Source organism: Alligator mississippiensis, chromosome 1 (assembly GCF_030867095.1).
Source record: "Alligator mississippiensis isolate rAllMis1 chromosome 1, rAllMis1, whole genome shotgun sequence".
NCBI lineage: Eukaryota > Metazoa > Chordata > Crocodylia > Alligatoridae > Alligator > Alligator mississippiensis.
In genome coordinates, this window is record NC_081824.1 from 39,764,510 (window position 1) to 39,787,542 (window position 23,033).

Sequence of the window (23,033 nt, forward strand, 5' to 3'; positions counted from 1 at the left end):
TGTTAGCCTGCTTGACAGGATACAGGATGATCATGATGGAAGTGACCACCTCCCTAAAGTTGATGGTGCCTATCTTAAAGAAAGGGAGAAAGTAGGACCCAGGAAATTACAGGCCAATCAGGTTGACCTCAATCCCTGGTAAAAGCTTGGAGAAAATTATCAAAGAATCCATTACAGACAGGCTAGCAGAAGGCAGTATTATGAAGGATAGCCAACATGGATTTGTTACAAGCAGGTCATGCCAGACAAAACTCATTTCCTTCTATGATCAGGTTACTTGCCATCTGGATGGGGGAAATTAGGTTGATGTCATAAACCTGGACTTCAAAAAGGCCTTTGACCTGGTCTCCCATGAAATTCCTCATGAACAAATTGCAGAAATGTGGCTTGACTACTCTACAGTCCAGTGGCTAGGTAACTGGCTCTGTGCTAGGACCCAGAGAGCACCCATTGATGGAACTGAGTCATCATGGCAGAGCATGATCAGTGGTGTCCCTCAGGGTTCAGTACTAGAACTAGTGCTATTCAACATGTTCATCAGTGACTTGGATTCAGGTATTTAAAGTGAGCTAGCAAAGTTCACCGATGACATCAAACTATGGTGGAGTGTAGTCACACCTGAAAACAGGCTGGCAGTACAGGTTGACCTGGGCAGGCTTGTGAGGTGGACAAACCTCAACCAGATATCATTTAATTTGGAGAAAAGTGAAGTGCTCCATCTGGGGAGAAATAATCCACAACACACTTATAGGCTCAGCAGTGCTATACACCACATCTGAATGAGACCTGGGTGTCATGATAGACAACAAATGCACATGAGCCACCAATGAGATGCCATAGCTGGCAGAACTAATCAAACACTGGCATGCATCTACTGAGGCATCTCAAGCAAAGCTAAGGATGTCATCCTCCTTCTCTACTCAGGCTTTGTGGAGTTCTGCATGCAGTTCTGGGTGCCGCACTACAGGAAGGATGTGGAGAACAGAGTCCAAAGGAGGGCTACGCACATGATTACAGGCCAAGAGACCAGGTCATATGAGGAGAGGCTGAAAAATTTGGGACTGTTCTGCCTGGAGAAGAGAAGACTCAGAAGGGACTTGGTGGCAGCCTATAAGTATATCAAGGGTGTACATCAGGGTGTGAGGGAGCATCTGCTCACCAAGGCCCCCAAGAGAGGACAAGAAATAATGAGCACGAGCTGATTGAGGATTGATTCAGGCTAGACATAAGCATTTTTTTTTTTACAAGTTGAATGCTATGGGTTTGGAACAGACTCCCCCCAGAGGTGGTAAAGTCACCCACCCTGGCAATCTTCAAAAAGCGTCTTGACACAAGTCTTTCTGGGGTCATCTGATACCAGTAGTCTTTCCTGTCCAAGTGCAGGGGACTGGACCCGATGATCTGTAAGGTCCCTTCCAGCCTCTAAAGAACTATTACATTATGAAACTATTATGTCTTTCTAGATGCTTCTAAATCTCTTTTTTTGGCCTGCCTTATTTTGCTTTTACATTTGGCCTTCCAAATATTGTGAGCTTTCCCATTTTCTTCATTTGGGCACATCTTCCATTTTTTTCAGAATGTCTTTTTGCCTTGAATGGCTTTCTAACTCTGCTATTAAATCATGCAGGGGTTCTAATGCTCTGCTTGGTAACCATTTTGATTTGTGGTATACATTTTTGTAGAGCCTATAATATAGTATTTTTAAACAGCTTCCATGATTCCTGAAGGCTTTTTACATTTTTGACTTCTCCTTTAAACTTCTTTCTAACTAATTTACTCATTTTTGTGTCTGTGGAAGACCTTGCTGTATGAAGGAACTTGTTACAGAAAGTTGCAATCATTGCAGTGATGGCTCATGTTCATACTATGGTCTATTACTCCTAGGTCCCTTTCAGTTATGGTGTTAGTCAGTTTGGCACCACCAAGCCTGTATGTTGGGTATTGTTTGTCTCCAGATGGAGCACCTTACACTTCTCACTGTTGAACTTCATCTGGTTCTGATCTGCCCAACTTGCCAGCCTGTCTAGGTCCACCTGTATCTGCAGCCTATTTTCAAGCGTGACCATGCTCCCCTATAACTTGGTGTCATCTGTGAATTTGGCCAATAAGCTCTTCACACCCACATGCAAATCATTGATTAAGATGTTGAAAAGCACTGGACTAAGCACCGACCCCTAAAGGGCACCACTGGCCACTTCTCACCAGGATGACACAGATCCATGCATTAGAACTCTCTGGGTCCTACCCCACAGCCAGCTTCCTACCCACCTAACTATCAAGCAATTAAGCCTGCAATCCTCAAATTTTCCTGTGAAAACATCATGGGATATTAAATCAAAGACCTTGTAAAAGTCTAGGTATAAAATGTCAACCTCCTCTCTCTTATTCAGGTGGCGAGTTATCTGGTCGTAAATTCAGTCACTGTCTTGGCCTTTCTAATCTGCTCCCTACAAGTGTGGGCTGTTGTTGTATAGCCCTCCTTAGGGACTGTCTCAAGCTTCCATTATTTGTCTGCCTCTCTTTTTTGTCATGAGACCACGATATCCCTATTAAGCCCTTCTGCTACCTTTCCTCCACATGGGAATGGACTTCTTTTGTGCTTCGAGGATTGTGTTTTTGAGAAATGACCACTTTTTATACACTCCTTTCACCTTTGGTCTCTGGTCCTGCAGCACTTCCCCTACTATTGCCCTGAGGCTGTTGAAATTTACTTTTTTGAAGTCCAAAACTTCAATCCTGCTAGTTGATTTACCTTGTGATGGACAGTAAATGTGATAGTTTTGTGGTCACTGTTGCTTAGGTTACCCTCTATATGCAAGTCACTCATCAAATCTTCTCCTTTGGCGAAGACCAATTCTAGGAGAGTGTTACCACTTGTTTGGCTGTGCACTTCCTGAGTCAGGCAGAGCTCTTCATACAGGTCAGGAAGAAACACAAATGATCTGACTCAGTCAAGTATTCCTCCCAAGAGATACCTGGGTAATTGAAGTCACCCATGATGATCACATCCCGTGCATGCACGGCCTCTACCAGTTCTCTGTCCATCGTCATGTAATTGGGTATCTGTGTTCTTCTCTCTTTGTTCTTCAGGAGAAGAGCCTGACAGTTGTAGTCATCAATCTCCTGCTCGTGGGCCCTGATGGCATGAAGTCTGCCTACCTGGGCCTGGAGTTCAGTCACTTAGGACTCCAGGGACCTCTCTAAGGAGCATACACCAAAGCTGGGGGTGATCTTGCTCCCATTCCCAGTTGCTGGCAGCCATGTCAGGCAGTCCCTGCAGCCCAGAGACAGGGGCTCCATCTGGATGGAGCCCAGAACCATGGGTTCCATCTGGGTGGAGACCTCAGTGGTGCAAGGGAAGGGAGCACCAGCTGGGGCCCATGTAGGAAGCTGCAGGGTAAAACACATCCCCACCATTATATGGTAATAGGCTATGCTACTACCCAGGAACTGGCCTAGGACCTGGCCTGTGAACAACCTGCAAACTGCTTCCCCTGTTTGTGTCCTTGTTTACTGGCTCCCTGTCCAGTCTCCTTTTATACCCTTCTGGGACTGGGCTGACTCAGCCCCCTTGTTAGAGCTTTTGTGAGACCCAGGCAGCAATCACTCACTCAGCAGTCAGCAATCCCTGAACAATCAACAATCAGCAATCACTCAGCAGTCAGAAATCACTCTTAGCTTCTCAGAGCACATGCCCCAAAAACACATAGCCCACCAAACAAACACTCAGCAAAACCAAAGGCACAGGCAGCTAGATCACTTGCCTTTCCTGGGTGGCATATGATGCCTGGCTTTTCTCCTCCTTCCTCCTCTTGCCTCCAGCAACTGCCTGAAAACTGTTTCCCCTGTTTGCAGTCCCTGTTCACTGGTTCCCTGGTCACCTAAAGAACATTTGGAGGCAGGGGTGGGCTGCTCTGGGCACTGCTCCCACACAGCAGCAGCAGTGCCTGCCTGTCCACATGCCTGGAGCACCATACCAATCTGCCTCCCTGCTAGACTGCACCCTGCATCCCTCCAGTGCTTCTGACATTGGGGCAGGGGGCAGGGAGGAAGAGGGGGAGGGCTCTGCCTTCACTTGAAAGTGTGTCCCAAATTTCCATAAAAATAATATCGTTACCATACTATGGTGTGCTGTGGTTTGTATTGAGCAGAATGCTATTCATGTCAATCAGGCGTTGGGAATATTCTGCAAATGCTGAGAACTTAAGCAGGACACGGATGTTTCACAGCAACAGAGTTTAGGCAGAACCGGGGCCTTCAGGTGACTGCTCTACATTACTTCTGGGCATGTACACGTTCCTAAGGCAAAATACCTAGGAAACTTTCCAGGCCAAAATATAGATGCCTAATGAATCTTGGTGCCTAAGTTTTGAAGTTGCTGAAGCAGGGATGATCTAGATCACTTTTGGGGACAGATATTCTAAATTCTAGACCTAAATTCTACCTATATCTTTTTATAACACCTGTGGGAATAAATTGGATTTAGTGCTAAGTGATTCTGGATAAAGGCAAGAGCTTTATTACCACACAGCTTTTCCAAAGTTTCAAATCCCAAGGACATAACCTCTTTAACAAAAAAGGAAAACCACAAAGCATTAAGAACATTGCAAAGAGAAGGTATTAACATTAATATTTTGTCTCTGTTCCCTAGTTACACAAATTCATACCGTAATTCTCCTTTTCATTATTCTGGAGACATGTATGAGAGAGAAAAAATAAAATGAGAATTGTTCTGTAAAGAAAAGTTTTGACCCTTAAGAAAAGTTGTTCCAATATTATTCTTAGGCAGCGGCCTAGTGTTTTGATTTCCAAATAAGCCCAGGTGGTTTCCAAATGAGCAAAGCATTTAAAGATAATAGTTTGATAATGGAAATGTTTGCTAATTCAAAAAGCCTTCATACTTTTAGCATGTTTATCCTTTATCTAAAGTCTTTCCCAAATATGCAGTTCGTCCAATAAAAGATATCACCCACAAAAATCCTTGCTTCTCACATATTTCCCGAACCATCATAGCTACATCACTATAGTACTTTGAGATATTATTTTACTGTTGAAAACATTTTAAACATCTAAATCAAAAACATCCATGATTCCATATACTTGAGCAACTCCACACATGGCACAAATGATTGAGAACAAGTGGTCAGTGAATATAACCTACCATAAACATTATTCTGTTAATAAAACAAATGGTAGAAAACACCCCCTTTAAGTGGCTACAATGTCATTCATGTTAATAAGCGGTAGTTACGGATGCTATTACTTTGAATCTGGAATGGACTTTACTGATTTTCCAATGAGCCAGCTTCCTGACAAAATAGGCCTGTGACCTTGGAAAGGGTTATAAGATGGAGAACACAGCATGGAAGTGTTGAAGAAAGAAGATGAGAGAAAGACAAGAAGAAATTAACTTGGCCCCTGCTGGAAAGTCCATCACTCCACCGGCATCCCTAGTTTCAGCTTGGTGTAAGTAAGCAAGTATCCCACTAAGTAGCTGAGAAAGGACTGGAATCAATCTTATCTTGCTTGCTCAGCCTGATTCATGTCTTGACTCTTCTAAGTTCCCCTGTACTCCACCCCACAAGTAGTGCACTCATGAGTTTATTCTGATTTGGGGCAATGCCAGAAATTTCTCCTTCTACATGCTCATTGGCATACACATTGATAATATTTTTTAGGGCTGGGTTCAGTTCTTCCCTGGGGGTCGTGCAGATTTACAGTCCCAGCTGTTACACTCACAACTCTGGGGTGCCCTTTTAATGACCCTGAAAAGTTCATGAAAATTATATTTTGATTAAGTAGGAAATTTGAGATAGGTTCTGATATTTCTAGCTCCACTAGATGTGTGGCTAAAAAATGGACCACAAAGCCTGTTTTAGAATGAACCTTTTCAGTTCTTACAAGTCAGCAAAGTAAAAGAAAAAGAACATGGGAAGTACCTTTCCCAGAGGAAAAGAGATAAGGAGTCCTCTCTCCTGGAATTGTACTTTTCACAAGGACACAGACACCAGCTAATTGGCTTCTTCCAAGTACACAGAAAAACTAGTTCTGTCTAGTTCCCAAAGTCTCAGTGAAATATAGAAATGTGAATAACAGGAATCAAAATCAAAACGGGAATCAAAATATTTGTTTAAATAAGCCACATACAAATGTTGGTTGTAAACAGGGGGAATTTGGGGAAGACTTCAGCAAATTCAAAACAATCTGCTGCCAGCCTGCATGCCACCTTCCTCCTCCTTTTGTGTCTCCCCCAGTTGGTATAGTTAAGAATCTCTGTTGTGCTGTTGCAAGATAGATAGGGACCTACTCAAATTGTGGGTGCATGGATTTGGGGGAAATCAGGGAATCAGGTGACTCCACAAAATTCACGGGGAAATCAACCAGCATAGTGGCAGTGTGTCTTAGGCACCCTTCCACCTGCACAAATAGCTCAGCCAAGGGCATATACAACAGGGACACACTCAACCCACAGCAGCAGTTTGGTGGGGGGGCAGCCCCAGGGGATCTCCCCAGAGTGCCCCCCAATGGGGAGGGTGGAGCACTACCAGCACCTCACCCAAGTTGTTTGAGAGCTCCACGCATCCCAAACCCAGGCACCGTGGAGTGGGCAGGAGTGCAGCGGAGCAGTTCACTTCCTGTGGGGGAGGGGGGTGGCGGGTAGGTTTCTGGACTCACAGCAGCAGATGCTGCTAGCAACCTGTCCTGTCCTGCCCAGGAAGGAGGCAGGGGAGGCAGGCTGCCTATAGCCAGTGACCTGCCATCCCCAGCTGAGTAAGTGGGGACAGGGGCCTCTGCTGGCATCCACCTGGGCCTAGGCCTGCCCCATCATCTTACCAGGGTCCCTGGGCACCCATCAGCTAATCTCTTAAATTTTGCAAACTCTCACAAAAGGCTTTTGTCTCTTGCCTCTGCAGAGCTAACATTTGGACATGGAGGAAATTCTACCAGCCCCAGTGGGAATGCTGCCTCAGGGATGCTTCCACCCAGGGCCAGAGCCTGCCACATGTATCAGCTGTGCCAGCAGTGGGCATGCAATGCAACCCATCTGCTCCAGCACCTGGTGGAGCTGGTTGAGGGGCAGAAGGCATGGGCGGTGGCCTGGTGGGTGGAGGACATTTCCTGGGAGGAGGTATTCTAGCCTGGCTTGGAGGAGGAGGAGCTCCTACAGCTGGAGAAGGAGCTCCTGCAGCTTCTGCAGGAGCAGATGGCTACCAACCAGTGGGCAGTGGAGGCCATGGAGGATGAACGTCAAGCCCTGGACACCATCCTGGGCCTGCTGGTTGCATGCCTGTTCCCTTCTGCCTGTCCCCTGTCCCAGGCCCTGCAGGCCTCCCAGCAGCCAGCCCCTGCCCTGGGTCCCTCAGCACCTGCCTGAGTCCAGCCCGATTTCTCACCCACAGGCCATGCCTCCGAGGACCTAGAGGTTCCAGGCATGGCACCACCAGGGGACACTATCCCTTCCCCCAGGCAGCCAGAGGGGAGTTGCTTGCCCCAGAGCAGCACTGAGTGCTGTTGCCAATGGAGGAGCCTGCTCCCCGCAGTAGTCACTGCAGCCACTGGACCTGAGGGGGAACAGCCTGAGGCTGGGGTGTTGACTGTCTACCCTCCAGGCTCTGCTCCTAGATGCCCCTACCATGGCCCCCGCTCTGGGTTAATGACAGATTGAGAGACTATTGTATACAGTTTGAACATTGCAGAAGTGGGTTTTTTATTGTTGGAGGGTAGAGAGGGTGGTGGAGGGGCTCTGTTTGTTGTGCAGGGACGGTGGAACTTGGGGTTGTGAGAGCAATATTTTTTTTTTGTTTCACCCATGTGCGTGTCCTGAGAGTGGTGCTGAGGGTGGGCAGAAGGTAGGGGATGTGATACAGGGAGGTAGGGTGGACAGGGAGGGAGCTGGCACATGCTGGCACTGCACTAGGCATGCTGCTTCAGGGAAGGATAGGGGCTTCCAAGATGGTTCTTAGGTGCTGGCAGCTGGGTCTGGCTTCAACATGGCTGCCAAGCACATGTGCTCCCCACCACAGGGGCACATGGCAGGACTGAAGAGACTTGGGACTAACTTAGGGCCAAGTGCACTAACTTTAGTCCCAAGCCTCTGCACATGTAGATACCTGTCAAAGCTGGCTTAATGTATTAAACTTAGTCTTGCTTAAATGCATGTGTAGATGCGCCCTATAAGATCCTTCAAAAGGATTTTAAAAATGGATATCAAATGCTCTTTATATTTGTGCAGAAAGGAACCAATAGCTGGAACCTGAACAAGACAAATTTAAGTAAAGCACACATTTTAATGGCAAGGGTGATTAACTTTTAGAATAGATTGCTGAAGAAAGTAGATACTTTCCTAGAAATATTTAGCCAAATTCAAGTTATATTGCTCAAAAAGCAATAACTGGGAAAAATGTAATGATCTTTGTTATAAAGGAGGTTAGACAAGAGGACTTATGTTCCTTTATCACCTTAAAATGTATGAATCAAAAAAAGCTTACAAACTGTATAATCTATAAAATTTATGGCTCGGTAGAGCCCGGCAGATTTTTGGTATATCTGAATCACAGAACGTCAGTTTGTTAAGGACAAAGTTTTGGAAGTGGCATCTAATGTTGACTGCCCAACTTAAGCCATTTGGGTCTCAAAGGCAAGTATCTCAGATTCAACAGGAAGAAGGAAGGATGCTTTTAACCCTGATTTTCCTATTGCTTGATGAGTAGGGCATTTTCATAGAAAGCAAGAGATGTGGATACAAACCCCATCAAGGTGATGTGGGTTTCCCAGCTCCTAGGCAAATGCTAAGACATTATGCAGAAGGGATGCATCTACACAAGATGTTTTACTGAGTATTAAACTACTCTAATGAGCAGTAAAGTATCAATATTGACACATGCACAGCAATTACTGTGGAGAAGATTAGTCTACGGCGCTGTTTTCTAGTACCCGTAGATAAAACTACTAGAAATCAGCACATTAAACTAATGCACTGATGCACACATATAGACACTGAGCACATCTAAACATTCATTTGATCCAGGATCAATTTACTCATGAGTAAACTACTTGCAAGTAAATGCTGCAGGGCAAGCATCTACACATGCAGGGAAGTGGGATTAGATTTGCTGCAGTTTGCGCCCAGTGCAGGTGCATGTGTAGAGTACATTTGGGAACACTTTACTGAGCCTGAATTTTCTGCAGAGAAAATTCAGGTGCATTAATTGCACAAGTAGATGTGCCCAAGGTCAGCTGCACCACTGCTTTATGATGAAGTAATTGCTGCTTTCTGAAATTATGAGCATTGGTGGAGGATTCCTTTGAGTGAACTGGATTGTAAGAGGTCATCTCTCTTCTCAGTGTGTGGAGTTGAGGTTAGTCCCACCATGTTGTTGGCTCTCCGTGGGTGCATCTACATTCGACTACATTAATATGCAGTAAAGCATGACCATCTAAGTGCACAGAAATTGCTGCACAGTATATTAGTCTAATGCACCGTTTTCTAGTACCTATATATACTAATGCACTGTACCATACATGTAGATGCAGATTAGGAGCAAATTGCTCTTGGTCTTCCTCAGCAGTAGGAGGCCACAGGGGGTGGGGAGAGCTGTCCTGGCTCAGTGGGACACTACCTGCCAGCCACACTGAGGTTGGGACCTGTCCCGATCTCCACATGACTGGGAGGTAGCTATTCATCCAGCTGGGACATCTCTCCCTTCACCCCCCACCCCCTGGCTCAGGGCCAGCTCAATCTCCTGCTGAGTTGGGACAGCTCCTCCACCCTACCCTCTGGAGCTTGAGGCTAAGCCCCCCGTGCCTCCTGCTAGCCTGGGGCTGGCACCCAGGGAGACTGGAGTTCCCCCTGGCTGCTGCAGGCAGGCAAAGCAGGGCAGGAGCATCCCTGGAATGAGCTGCACCTGGTGGGCTCAATTTGCTCCTGGTGGAGGTGCACATGCCCTGAGGAGCACTTAATGAGCCTGAAATTTCTGCAGAGAAAATTCAGGCATATTAATTGTATGTGTAGACATGATCCTTATGTCTACTCATTGAAAGAATGGGGCACTTAGGCTCCAAATCATCGAATAGAATTAGCTGCCCAGAGTAAGGTGTGTAGATTTGAAGCAAACATAAACTAAAATCTAAGATGTCTTAAAGGAAAAAGAGGATTGTAGTCAACATTTTTTCCAAAATTTAAAGATTTTAGGTACCTGTGGCAGGGGATCATCTCAGGGGCCTTTCAAAACATCAATCTGCCCACCTGTCTAGGGCAGTCTACCCACCTGACTTGCCTACCATGCCTTTGATGTAAATGAAAAGTTGTTTCTATGGTGGGAGTCTGCCCATTTAATGCCCGATGCCAAGGGTGTAATATACAGCTCCAACCTTCCCTTTACTGTGTCCCATGCCTTGCAAATGGAATCCAGAAATTACTTCCAACTCCCCTGACCCCATGGATGGGTTGCACTCAGCCTCTGGCCCAAACTTGGCCTCAGGTGTCTGTAGATGTGCCTGGGCCACCTGCCCCCTCACTGGCACCTCAACACATGCCCACTCCCTGAGGCTCACTGGATTGATCTACTTCATCCGGCCTATGTGAAGTCTTACAGGCCCCACATGGACCCTACCTATATATACCACTGCTTTCTCACATGGCCCCTCACTGGAGCCACTACACCACCCCCTTCTTGGCCTCAGGTATCTATTGGCATGCCTAGACCCTGCCTGCCCCTTCCACAGGGTAACCCACCAGGTCATGGGGGGGGTGAAACTATACGGCACCCCATACTCGCCTTTCACTAGGTAGGTACTGGTGCGGCATTTCCTAGGAACCACCCTGCCACAAGCAGCCCCACCACACCATCCAACCCCATCAGGGTATAGTTTTAGGTCATTCCCCAGGACCAGGATCCTCCTCCTCCCCATAGTCCCTACCCTTAACCTCCAGGTGTTCTGGGAGCAGCAGCTCCAGCTGGTGATGTTTTCCCTCTGGCCCCCTGCAGCAACTGCTAGCTCAGCTCTGAGGGCCTGGGTTTAGACTGAGTCTTCCCAGGCTCATCTTCCAATCCAAGAAGACTCTTGTGGTCATGTGACCACCTTATTAGGCTACACCGCACCTGCTGGCTGCTCCACAGCCTGCTTAAGCCTCTTACAGTGGCATGAACCAAAGGTGCCCTGCCACAGAGAAAAGGTATGTTTGACATTCACATATAGAACAGTGAATAGACAAGCCAAATGCTATTGAGGATAGAGAGGTAATTAGCCATTTAATCCAAAATCAGGCAGAAGGCAGGATAGATTTGCCCCTTACAGGGTGCATCTACACATCACCATATAGTGACGTTGCTACAGCACGGTGCTTTAGTACTTCCTTTAGTATTTCCTTCCAGTATGGGCTGTTACTCACTGTGCAAGCTGTGCACAAGTAATTTTCCCAGCTACATTTCCATAGTGGTATGCTGTACTTGGGGAGTGTGCCACTATGATGACATAGACAGTGATCACTTGTAGACCCATGTAACTGCTATGTTACTGTAGCATAGCATGTCACTATGTCACCATAAGGTGATGTGTAGATGCGCTCACAGGCTAACTAAATCACAGATGCTTATACTGCCTTAACCCAAGTACTGCATCTGATGAAATAAGCTTGGGCTCAAGAAAGCTTAGGCATCTCTGATTTAGTTAGTCTGTAAGATGCAAAACTACCCCACCCTTCTGCCTAAATGCTCTTGGACTTGTTTAGAAAACAGGTACGTTTCTGCAGCTGACTATCTGCTGATAAAGCCCATACAACAAAAAATCCCTTCTCAGAATATTTTTACAAGGTTGTATTAAAAATATTATTATAATTTTGCAGTATGTAGGCTAGTCATGCTCCCTCTGCTGAATATGTAGGAAGAAGCACTTATTATTTCCCTGCCCCCTTTTTTTGCTATATGTGTCAGGTTGTTTTTAGCCTTCCCAGAGGCATTGGGTGTTGGGTACAGCCAAGGCTGGGGACTTCAACTGGGGTATTCCAATGCTCCTGTTGGGAGCAAAGCTGGAAGTTCCTAGCTAGACGGTCCTGCCCCTTTGCTCATGGTCAGACTAATCATCATATTTGGGGTCAGGAAGGAAGTTTACCCCATGATCAAATTGATATAGACTGTGGAGGTTTTTGCCTTCCTTTGTAGTGGGGGGAGGGGAAGGGGTGTGGCCTTCCACCCAGGACCTCTTGGCTAAGCACAAAGGGTCAGAAAGACTAAGGTGGAATCGATTCAATCTTTGCATGTTTTTCTAAGCTGTATAGATTGGACCAATAAGAAACTTAAGTGATGCTCAGTGTTCTGATGACTAAAGCAGGCAGAAGCCTTCACTAGCAGCTCAAGCCAGGAACCTGGGGGTATTCACACATGGCTCCAATTATGCTGGACACGGATGAAGGCTGCTGAATCCAGCCAATTGGCAGTCCATGACTAACTGGCTGCTGGACACATGCCTCTACCCCCTGCTGTCAGCTGCAGAGAAGGGAAGAGCCGGCAGAATATCTCTCCCCAGTCCCTCCCCCTTGCCAGCCACCCACCTGTCTGGGGAGGAGGGAAGGAATGTATCCTGACCCAGCATTCAACCCTGCCATCAAGGGCCTGCACAGTGTGGGGAGGATGTGAGGGGTCTTTTCCCCTACCTGCAGCCCAGAGAGCCAGTCTGGGAAAGCCCCAGTCCTTCCCCCTTACCAGCTGCTAGCCTCTCTAAGAGGCAGGGGGAGGGAGAGGAACACACACCCTGGCCTGGCATTGCCCTCCCCCAGCAGAGGCCTGCAAGGGACCCCCATGGGGGAGTTTTCCCCCCTCACCCACAGCCCAGTGAGCCAAGCTGGGAAAGCCCCACCCCTGCCCCTTCTCCCTCTACATTCCCCACCCCCACCTCCTCCAACCCCTTTCCTCTCAGAGGCCAGAGGCACACAAACTTTGTGATAAAAGCAAGGACTATTAATTTGAAATGAATAAGAAGCACGCCTGGACATGATGAAAGAAGCCTGAAACAGGAGAGACATAGAAAAGCCAGAAAAAGAGGGAGAATAGTTGAAATCATGTGGGATGTGACTAGTATCAAATAATTACTGAGTTCACTGTTATTTTAACAAATAAACGTTTGCAGAATATATTGTTCTACAGTTTACCAGTCATCTTAGAGCAAATATTTTAAAACAACATAATCTTCATCTAGAAGACAAGACTCACAAACACTGTTATAAATAACATGTATTACCCTATACACTACTAAGAGTTGATATGTTATGTAGCTATTCATCCTTGATGTATTTTTTTCTAAAATGTATTCAGCTGCAAGAGTAACATTGTATTTTGGAACTGTTGTTAGCACTTGCCAGCTTGCTGCAAATTCCCAATCATGAGTGATATATTTATATACTCACTTCCTTCTCAGAGACAATGATTACTGTTTTCTGGTATTCCATTTGCTCATCCATCAGTACACCAAAAACAAGAGACTAAACTGCGGGAAAAGCTATTATAAAATCAAACAAGCAGTTAAGTGCAGACATATTATGATAGAGTAATGATTTTACTCAATCAACTACCAAAAGAGTAATTTTTTTTACTGCTGGGCCCCAGGAGACCACACCAGAAATAACTCACCAAAATAGTGGAAAATGGTTTTTATTTGGCTATGAAAGGAAGCTTCTTTACATCTGGCACATCACCCATAGGTTACTATTCTGCTTGCTTCAATTCTGTCCCCTATACAGAATGGGTCAGATCTGTGGCTGGTATAAGTGGGTGCAGCCCCAAGTGACGCCGACAGAACTGTGCCAATTTCCACCAGCAGAATTCTGCCCTAGTATATCAAGTCACTGAGGAATGGAAGTATCACTGACATCACATCATAGACATCTAGCCATCAGCTTCAGTTCAAAAAAGCTAAAACAGAGCTCAGTCTTCCTTCTCAAGCCCTTACTGTTGCCTCCCCCTCAATAACTGAACCTCACCACCCTTTTCCGAACAAATGAAGTCTGTAACTCAGACATTATCTTTGACTCAGTTTTCTGTGAGGACTCGTACATTCTGCCTGTGCCTAAATCTCAGCATCTCTAAGACACCACCTTTCCTATCCATTCCCATATGTTTTCACCCAGTTGTCACAGGCTGGCTAGGCACTGTGAGTGTATCAGCCATTAGGCTGCTGGGTTCAGGATCAAGGAGGCAAGTCGGGAGTGAAGTAAAAGCAAATTTACTTATAGCTTAGCATACAACAGTTAACAGAAAGGTTAATGCGACAAACAGATAGTACAGTAATAAAGAGCTAATAGTGAATGATAATAACAGATAGAATGACAAAGAGTTCCCGCATGGGGTTGGCAACTTACTGGCAGTCCCTCTATGCCAGATGCATGCTAAGTTGTTCCAGTGAAGTCAGGTGTCCCCAATCAACGCTGTCCGAGGGGGTCACAGGGAAGGTCCCTTGGTCAGGATCCGGTCCTCACTCACACTGGGAGTCCGGGGTCCAGGCTTGGTACAACAATGGTCCTTCTGTCCCATCCTTCTAACTGATCACTTGACATGTGCATTCCTTTATGCCTTATCTTATGCTAATCTGTTAGCTTTAGAGCCACTCAGAATCTTGCCCTATAGCTATTACACTATGGGATCAAAAGGTGTTAGAAATTATCATGAAAGGTTAGCGCCCAAACTTGGGTTCACCCAATAAGCAAGTTACACCACATTACTTTGAGGATTGAAATTAGCATTACTTTGCCCTTAGTTTCTTATTCCTGGATTCCTTGGAATGTGCTAATTATATTAGGTGGTCAGATCTTGTTATGGCTTGACCTTTAAAAAACCTGTTAGATCAGCTAATCTTGTAGTTTGGCTTATTTTTGAGGCTCAGTGGTCCCATGATCAGTGAAAACAGATTCAGCACTTTGGTTAAATTGTGACAGACATATTCCACTTGCAGGTTGCAAATTTCCAAGCTTTGCATTACCTAATCTTAACCGCTTAGACAATTGCCTGAATGCCTCCAAAAGCATATATTTATTGCTCATGATAGTAACCCCTCTGGTGCTGGCCACCACACCCAGTCTCCTTATTTCATGTCTTGTTTACTGCAACAGCCTTCTCTCTGGCCCTGACAAATGTAATTTTATCTTTTGCCATGTGCCAGCCATTCTGAATGATGCAGAAAAAAAGTATTTTCCCAGCCCATTTCTTTGACTATATCACCCCTTTGTCACCCTAGTGGAGTTCTCTTTGTGGATCTCCACTGGCTCTCCTTTTTCTATTGCATGAAACATAAGCTACTTATCTTCATTCCCACAGCCCTTTGTAGCCTGTCCCTGCCCTAAGTAAATATTAAGTTTCCAGTCAAGAACCTTTGTGTTTGTTTATGCTGCCCCTCCATGCTCAGGGTGACATCCCCATAATTATCTGCAAAACTAACATTCCCCTTTGGGATCTTGCTTAAAAGACTTCTTTTCCATGATGTCTATCATAATTTTGACACCCACTGCCTATGATGCTGACCAATATTGTCTCATTGTATCTTTTGTCTGTTTACCTGAATCCATATGTTGCCTCTTGTGTTAAACCTAAATTGTAAGGTGTTTACAACAAGCAGCATCTTTTTTTAATCTACGTGTGTACCATGCTCAGTACAAATAGGTCCTATAGTTCATGGCTAAGGCTCCTTGGTACTACAGAAATACAAAAATATTAATAATACCATTATATCTGTAGCCCATGTACACCCAGGGGTGTGCCCTGTCTGCAAGTGGAAGGGATGGAGTGGTCAGGCAAGAGTGTTGTGAGAGGGGCCTGCTACCTGGGAGCAGTTCCCTCTCTTCTCCACAGAGCCAGGCCAAGACTAAGTGCTTAACTATATACAAATGTATTGCTACACAAAATTAATATGAATAAGAGATATTAAATATTTACAATAGAAATAGTATGGGACACCATATACAATAACTGTCAATCAACACATTGCACCACTTCATGGGACTACAAAATATAAACCTGGTGATTCATAGCATAGGCAATACACTTCTCTGCACAGAATGAATTTTAACACTCTGAAATAGGTAAGTCAAGGCATCAACACAATAAACACATATAAGCATCAACTTAGATAAACCCAGGTAAGCTGAGGTACCAACGCAATATTCTGATAATAGGCAGTAAACATATAAAGTAATGAAGACAGGTAAACCCATATAAACCCCATTAAGGAATACCCATAACTATATTGACCTTTACAATATGAAGCAACATCAATCACAGAATATGCGCAGCACCCCATGGGGTGTTCCCTGAAGCCCCTCCCCTTTAGGGCCCTGGGATGTAGACACGCTCCCTCCCACAATGGAAGAGGATGGAGGCTACTTTCCCAAGCCCACTTCCCCTTTGGGACCCTACTTTCCCAAGACCCTACTTTCCCAAGCCCACTTCCCCTGTGGGACCCACTTCCCCACCAACTCATGCTCCCACTCTGAAGCAGCCAAGGCTCATCCCCTGGAGGCCAGTCCCAGGGGGGCCTCTCTGTGGTGACATCTCTGGCTCCTCTTGATGCCCTGGTACCCTGCACCGGGCACCCAGGGTGCTTCTACAGGAGCCAAGCCCTTACTGGCTCTGGTTCCCCAGCCTCACACTGTGGGTCCTTCCCTTTCCCAGGCCCTGCTCTGGACACTGGGTTCTTTTAGTTTAATGTGGAGCCACACTGTGGGGCTCTGGTTACTTGGCCTAGATCCAGGGCTAACTTGAGCAGCCTCGAGCTGCTCCCAAGGCCAGCTCTCCATGCTCTGACCTGTGCACCATGTGGTGCCCATGCAGCCTCGAGCTGCTCCCAGGGACTATTTTCTGTGTGCTGATCCATGCCTGAGCACCATGCACTGAGCCGCACACTGTCGAGACTTAGGAGGGGTCCTGAGGATGGTCATCTCCAGAGCTCCTCTCTCCTTGTCATCCCTCACCACGTCTCTCCCCTAGTGTGCCAAGCACACTCTCCTTTTATATGCTTTGGGGGTTCCGCCCCTGAAGTCTGGCAGACCTGCTGTGCTGCAGTCCACAGTCTGGTTGGGGAGCTCCTCTTCCCCTCCCTTTGGAAAAGGGGCTGTGCCCACTTTCCCCCAGCTTGTTTCTGATTGGTGGATTGGCTCCACCAATCAGAATTGAGGATTCTTGAGCCCCTGGACATGTTGGAGTTCAATTGGTTAAGTCTGTCACATATCCAAGAAAAAGTAGTTGATCAAATGTTTGCCAATTCACAATACGATCAGTAAAGAAATACTACTAAACTGGCAAAGTCCTCAAGGGGCAAAACTAAAGAAAATCTTGCTCATATTAGCAAGATAATGGCATAAGTTCCATGGGACCATGCATGCATGTGTGTGTGTGTGTGTAAGTTAAAAATACTACAGAATATCCAGTGAAATCAAGTTACATTTAGAAGTATCTCTGAGACTGAAAAAATTCAAGTCTCAAAATTGCCATTCCATAAGCATAGAGTATTTTTGTTATGATTTTAATGTAAAGCTATACCTTGTCTCACTTTTTAAAACCTTCTCCATCAGTCCAAGTATGACACTGCAATATATTTTTTTATATTCGAACAATTGTTAGGAGAGCACAGGAATGATACTGGAAAGTGTCTTGCACAACATGCCTAGAGAATTAAGCAACTGTAAATTAGCTACAGAACTGGGCAGAACAACTGCTACTTTGTGATATGAGAGACCCAAGTGAAATCTCTGTTTTGCCTAATTCAGATCAATTCCAATAAAAAAAAGAACTCTGATCTGAATCAGACTGAACAGGGACTTTATTAAGTCTCTCTCCTAGGATACTATATTCTTAATTGCTAAATCATTTTGTGGCACATAAGCAGTAGAGTGGTTTGGGAAATGGATTTTGAGGATATTTAAAAAAACCTCTACTTGGAATTAGTTGCTTTGTGGATGAGAGAATGCCCCATCTTCAGTTTTTCACATCCAACTTTCCTGTATTTTCACAAAAAAAGAAAAAGAATGGGAATTAAATGTAGTGAATATTGTTTCTTTCCTCACAAACTAGACCTTTGTTATTTAAGTAAATATATCTATAATTTCACTTTAATCCCATATCAGTTATAAAAAAATCACTTATTGATTTTATACTGGATTTTAACAGTTGGTTAAGTATTTAATTTTTACAATTAAGGTTTAAAGTAGACTCCAAGGCTTCAAGTGCTTGTTCTGCTTTGTGTGCCACCTCTCTTCTATCTCTTAATTAAAACTCCTTTCAAGAGTGCATCTAACATCAGATGGCTGAGGATACTGAGAGAGCTCTATAAAGTCTGTAATACTAGCTCTTAATATAATTTCATAAAAGGTGATATGCAACATTCTTGCTCTATGTGCTAAACTAATTTCAAAGTACTTGTAAAATTTTTTAAACCTTTTGTGTTTCAAGAGGCATCAGTCATATCTTATATGAGACAGAGCAAAAGTGTCTTCACAGTAACATTTAAATTCAAGAAAACCAACCAGTGTTTGCCAGTTAAACCAGCACAGAGAGTCAACCTTTTTGGTAGAAATGCTACAAATTAAGCCCTGTGGGGGTACATTTCTCACAAGAAAACCACTCTCTCTCCAAGCTCTCAGTTCTAATCCTCAAAGGGAACTTACAAAACACTTTTCACCGATGAGCCTATGAACTTCACTTCATCAACCTCCTGGACACAAAAACTCATGGACTAAATATAGACATTGGCTTTATGAAACATTATAACCTGTCTAATGTCTGACCCAGGTACCTCTCCACTATTTACCTGCTACATTCATCCCTCTTCTCCCTCCCTGACCCCTCCAGCCTATCTCTCACCCACTGACTCCTCATTTACATGTTCACTGACTTCTTGTCTTTCATGCATAACAGCCTCTGGCTTCTTTACTATTCATTCCATCCAGGAAGAGTACACACCAACTGCAGAAGCTTCCTCAGCCTGATGAAGGGTTTTTAAACCTGAAAGCTTGCTAAGAAAAAAAAATTCCAACTATTTAAGTTGGTCTAATAAAAGATATCAGATTCACCCAAAGAACCTTGTCTGCCTATGTCCTTAGAGCAATACAGCTACAATCTACACCCCACAAGTTAAGCCCTGCACTTTCCCTGACTGCCATTTTGATCCCTTTCCTCTACCCAATACACTGCTTTATTTTCTGCTCCCTGGTCTGTGCTCTCTGCCAATACTTCTGTTCTGCTTTCTGCTCTGTGGCAGTGCACCTTTGGTGCCTGCCACTTTAAGGGCTGGAGCAGGAAATCAGCAGATGCCTGATGGAGGTGGTCATTTTCAAACTTATGCAAGGCAGGCAGAAGCAGTAGTTTACTGCTTGCAGCTGAGGGAGCAACAGCACCCGGCTGAGCTTCTGCTCACAACATCTTGGAGGTAAGGACAAGAGCTATGTGGATGGCAGGAGGCTCCTGGTCCTGGGCATGACCTGAAACTGCACCCTGCTGGGGGAGGGAGGCCTGGTGGGACTGCCTGTGGTGGGGCAGTGCCATTCAAATACCAGGACCACTAGCCTCCCCATTGAAAGGTGGGTTGGGGCGCCTTAATAACCTGAGCCCCCACAACAGTATGGATAAGAGGGCGAGGCATGGCTGTGGCCACCTGATTCCCAGGGGGTGTAAGACCCCAGTGGAGAAGTGGGGGGCCAGGCATGGCTGCAGACACCGGAGCCCCAGGGCTAGGTAAGATCTTTGATGGCCCCAGGGAGGGGGCAGTAACATAGCTGCCGAGAGAGAGAGCAGGAGAGTGGCCCTGGAGTAGGGCAATAAGATATTTGGTGGGCACACACAGAGTAGGGAGCATCTTTACAACCAAAGGACTGTGCATAAACAAGGTGTTGAGTAGGGCTGAAGGATGGTCTGAAGTGCAGCACCAGGAGTTGTGTTGAGTAGGCCTGAAGGATGGCCAAAAGGGCAGCACACAGGCCAACCCCCACAAGAGTGTGTTTCTATGTGTAGAAGTGCCTGGTGGTGAAGTTATCCCAATGTCTGGTGAATTGGCTGGTCACTACCCAAATGAGGGTTGCAGGAGAGGCCCAAAAGGCTGCATGTCTGCCAGTCAAAGAGTGAAACTGATAAGTCTGATGGCCTATGGGAGCTGCTCAGCGTAGCAGGGCAGAGTGAAGGAAGCCTGGTACGGTGTGGTGTGAAAGAGGCCTGGTGAGAGGGTGCAGTATGAGTGAAGCTCAGAACAGAGCAGCACGTGAGAGGCCTGAACAGAGGACTAAGTTGGTCCAGCTTTAGGCTGGGAATGCAATAAGATTCTGGATGCCATCTCTGAGGCATGGGCCATGGTGTAGGGGAGGTACAGAGCTGTGGATAGTGCCCCCTGGCATTGGGGCATATAATGGACAGCCTCCTGCATTTACCACCAGTTTATTATACCAACAAAGTTGTAGCAGACGAGACTGGGCGGACTGCCCCATATAGACAGGTGGATGGACCGACATGAGATCTTGGCCCCGGGGTGGCTCCCTGTTACATGCCTCCTGTGCAATCTGCTGGTCTGCTGTCTGCTCCCTTCCCTATCTGCCACTGTTCTGTCTTCTTCCTCCCCAATCTGCTGCGTGCCACACTGAAAAGCTACCCATGCCACTTGCGCCTGCTGGCCACCCACTTCCTAGTAAGACTAGGAACAGATATTAAAAAAGTCTGAGGCCATGTTGATCTAAGGTCTTCTGTAAATGGTCTAGTTTAGATCAGCAGTGAATAGAACACACAGCCCTTTGGTGTGTGGGGGGGGAGGCACACAGGCTGCCTGTCTTAGATCAGATTCCACCATTTTGAAAACAGTCTGTGTGCACTGAACTTCTGTTCTGTTACAGGTTAAGACCACGTGTCCAATCACTTATACTGATAAATGTGTAATGTCTGTACCTGGCGTAAGTGGCCATTATGGGCCTATTGGATAAGAATAGACACTGGTCTGTTTTGGGAAGACTTCCATGACAAGTTTGATGAGTACAGCTTGATATTCATTCATCCCAACAATGTCCCAAGTTTTTACCATATCATTACTGTTCCCAAGACATGTAACAGATCCTTGCAAAAGCTAAGTGTCAACTGCACAGCTTTCTAATCTAATCATGTATTCATCTACTATACAGTATATTTGGAAGAAAAGCTATCTAGTCCCATAACACTTGATGACAATGAACAGCACATGGAAAAGAGATGATCTTCATATTATCTTGAACTTCTCTGGCAAAGATAATATTCAGGTCTACTTAAACAGATCATTTAGAGAAGGACATTGTGTTCTCTTAGAAGCTTGTTTACAGCATGTTCTTTTTCTTCTAGTTTCCTGTCACATTGGGAGTGTAGTGACAGAACAGTTAAAGAATCTTGCCACAGCTCCTGAGACCTGAATTTAAGCTTAACTTGAACTTGTGCTCAATGCCAAACCAAAGTGGTCCAATTATACATGGGTACCTAGCTACCTAGAAGCTGTGTAGTTCAGCTTGTAGGGTGGCTGGCCATGGGCTAGAAAGACCTGGGTTTTATATCAAGTTGAGAGTGATTTCCACTCATTACTTCTACCTCTCAAGGCCCACTCAACCTCTTATTTAATGGGCTTCTAGGGGTGCTAACTAGGGCCATGTGAAATGGAAGAGTTCCGTTTTGACCAGCGGTTTGACGATTCAATGGAGCAGCGTTCTGTTTTGACTTTTGTTTCGAGTCAAAACAGCTGTTCCGTATCATTCTGTCGAAACAGTTTCATGTTATGAGCCTGAAACTCATGTACTCAATATACACAGTGGGATTCTGACACACTGCAACCTGCCAGACATCTGAATCCCCAGGTACCTCTGCACCTTTACCTGCACTGCTACATCCCCCTTTCCACCCCAGCCCCCCCACTCCAGCCTGTCCTTCACCCCCTGACACCTCAATTTCCATTTTCACTGACTGGCTTTCTTGCCTGCATTGCATGCCAAGCTGGCCTCTGGCTTCTTTACTATTCCTTCCATCCAGGACCAGGAGACATACCATCTGCTCATACTTCCTCAGCCTGACAAAAGGTTTTTCAACCCAAAAGCTGGCATCCCAGGCAGCTAAGCCAAGCACATTGGGAGCCTCACAACTTCACTGCAACCAGCAAGTGTCAGGCCTGTCAAAGACATGACAGGTCTGGGCTTTCCCCAGCCAAGACTGCGTGTGCATGTGTTAGCTGGAGGTTACGGTGCCTCCTATCCACCTTTCACCAGGGAATCATTGGTCCTGGCATTTATGGGGCTGCCACACTGCCAGGAGTCCCACCAGGCCTCCCTACCCTAGCAGGGTGCAGTTGTAGTGGTCATGCCCAGGACCTGGGTACCCCTCCTTCCCCATAGCCTCATCCCATACCTCCAAGTTCATCCTGGCAGGGGAATGAGCTCAGCAGGGATTTGTTCTTCCCCTGCTGGTTGGTGATGCAGTTAGTGCCACCTCCAGCTGAGAGGGTTACCTGGTTTTTAAAAAAGGAAATAGGTGTGGATGGAGGGTGGCAACCAGGTCTGCACCTCGAGCTTGGGGAACCCCAGCAGTGGGAGATTCACCTTCAGGAACACCAGCTGCTCCACCAAACCATCATCCAAGCAGGTGTGGTGGGGTGTCACTACATCCCAGTGATGCTGAACACCCTCATCTTCGGCACACTGGTTGGTGGACAGGCCAGGTGTTCCTGGGCAACTGTGGCCACATCCAGTCACACCTAGCTGAAGCTTGTCCAGTAGGCCAAGGGGTCACACAGCAGTGGCTCCACATCCTTGGTAAGATAGGCAGCCACCAAGGTGTGAGTGCTACCTGCCTGATGCTGGGTCTAGTGGCTCTGGACCCCACCATAGAAGTCACTCCCTTAGCCCATATTGGCACCGCCTGTGGTGGAGGACAAGACTGGATTGTGGATGGCCTGATAGCATAAGACAGTGGATCCCCCTGTTCCACGTCCCCCCGCCTCTGCCATTCTGCCTCCCTGACTTCCTTTACCAGCACCTCCATCCACTGATTCAGTGTTTGGCTGCC